Consider the following 2,498-nt stretch of genomic DNA (forward strand, 5'->3'; position numbering starts at 1 on the left):
ACAAGGTAGGATTGAGAAACAAAAGGAATATGGGGTATAAAATTAGATCCAAAGATTGTAAATATAAATAAAGTAGTGAATACATGTTACTTAGGGTTTGAGAAAGGTGAAAAGAAGTATTGAAAAATGAAAGGGTATAAAGAAATGTTAAAGAGAAAAAATGTTGCTAGTATGCACATTTTTAAAAAAAAATAGACATAAACAAATCTAGGTTCACAAAATAAAAGATAAAAACTAATCTTCTATATGCAAACATTTTAAATGTTGTAAATTTATGTTTTCTATGTACTAGCTAGCTATAACTTAAAAACACATTAGAATTACAAAATATAAATTGACATCTCATTTACAAATAACAAGTGATGCTCTGCGAAATGGGGGAAGGTTAGACTAGAACCTGTGGTGGAATAACACACAAAAAACCAAGAAACTGTTAATGTTAATCAACCAAAAACTAATCTAAGCAGGCATATCAAAAGAGACACCAAAAACATGAAAGAATATTTAACTAGGAAAGTAAATATAACGAGGCATCTCCAAATGCCTCCTAAAATACTCTTAGCTCCTTCTCCTTTGTTCCTCTCCTCTCCAAGTTCCAAAACAGTGTAGGTCTCAGCAACTTTTTGCACTATGGATGCTTATGGAGATTCAAGATTGAAATGTTTTTCTAAAATGCTATGCAAATGTGAATAAAAGCTAATATTAGATGCTATGACGCTAAAATGATTTTATTTTAGACTAAAATAACAAGATATTAGTGGTTTATGCTAAATGTTCTCTAAAATTCTCTATAACTTAGATGCATACAAGTTTTCAGAATCTGGATTATGAAGAAATGGGCTCTATTTATAGGAAAAATGGAGCAATGGATGGTTGAGATTGAGTAATCTCAACAAGGGTCAGGATTGAATGATATTCAATCTATGTGAGGGCTTTCAACCCAATCCCAGGATGACAAGTGTCAATGTGAGATATGTTGAGAGGAGAGGGAATAAACATTAAATGCTTGATATGACCTGAGAGTTAACTTGGGAGTTAAGGTCAAGGTTAGGTTGAATGAATAAATTCTTTATTCAAAGAATAAAGCTTTTATCCAATGGATAAACTCTTGTGCAAAGGCAAAAGGGATAACCATGGTCAAAGCAATAAATGCTTGAGGAGATACATGAGTGCAAGTTGAATTAACCATAAATGGTCATGTAAGAGCCATTAATGGTCATGTAAGAGCCATTAATGGTTTTGAAAGACTTTAGAGGTTAGATTGTTGAACACACAAAGCATTAAATGTTTTTCAAAGACTTTGAAGTCTTTGAGAAGTGACTCCAAGTTGCTTAAGAATGTGACAATAATTAGGGGATGGATTGGGTTAATTAGGAAGGGTTTAGAAGAATCTAGAAGAGGGTTTAGGAATGCAAGTGGATTTTGGTGGGTGAGGGAAAATAGGATTTTTAATTAAAATAAAATTAATTTATTTCAATTTGTGGTTGCAAGTTGCATTTGTAGGAAAATGCAAGTGGGGGGGATGAATGATTTAAATAAATATTTTATTTAATTTATTTAAAAGAGGAAAAGGGGATTAAATGAAATAAATATGATTTATTCATTTAATTGATTGTGAATTTGGTTTAATGAATTAATTAAATAATTAAATAATTTATTTAATTAATAGGAGAATGTTTGAAGATGAATTAATTAAATATTAATTTAATTAATTGATGGCTAGTGGATTTTTAATCAAATAAATACAAAATATTCATTTAATTTAAAATGAACAGATTTATGTGACTACATTTGCCCTTCTTTGAGATGGTGTGGTTTATCGCGTTGTTTCAAATAAAGAAAAATTGGCGTGAAGAAATGCCCTATAAAATATTGATTTAATGGGTGGTATGCCCCCTCAAGAGATGGGTCGAAAAATTTCAAAAAATCGGGCAATCTCTCGAAAAAGAATGAAAATTGGCAGGATGATGGAAGAGAAGAATTTAGCGATGCTGGTAAAAAATAGAAGAAATCGGAGATAAAATGAAGAAATGGGAGGCTCAGGAAGTTCACGGGGACCACGACGGTGAGCGGGGAAAAATTAGGGGTACGACGAAGAGTTTATATGGGGAGAAAGGGGTGAAAACATGCTCATTTGTATCCGCGACCATAGTGAAATTTGAGCTTTGATAATGACTTTTGGAAGAGCAAGGAGCAGTTAGGATGGTGGTACCCATAGCAAAGCACCGATTAGAGCGAATCCCTCAGCCAGAGGACTACAGACCAGCGGTATGTGAATTGGAGTTTTTGAATTTTATGCATTTTTGATGTATTTTTAGCTAGGTTCAAGTTGAGTCGAGACAGTAGCGCTGAAACTGTGTTTTGGCGCTTTTGTCGATTTAATTAGCACTTTTGTGTCGCAATGGCGCTATTGTGTAGTCATTTGAGCGCTTTTGTAAAGAGTAGCGCTATTGTATAGCTGTTTGAGCGCTATTGTTTGTGTAGCGCTATTGAGGAGT

The sequence above is a fragment of the Cryptomeria japonica genome, chromosome 8, assembly GCF_030272615.1.
Source record: "Cryptomeria japonica chromosome 8, Sugi_1.0, whole genome shotgun sequence".
NCBI classification, from domain to species: domain Eukaryota; kingdom Viridiplantae; phylum Streptophyta; class Pinopsida; order Cupressales; family Cupressaceae; genus Cryptomeria; species Cryptomeria japonica.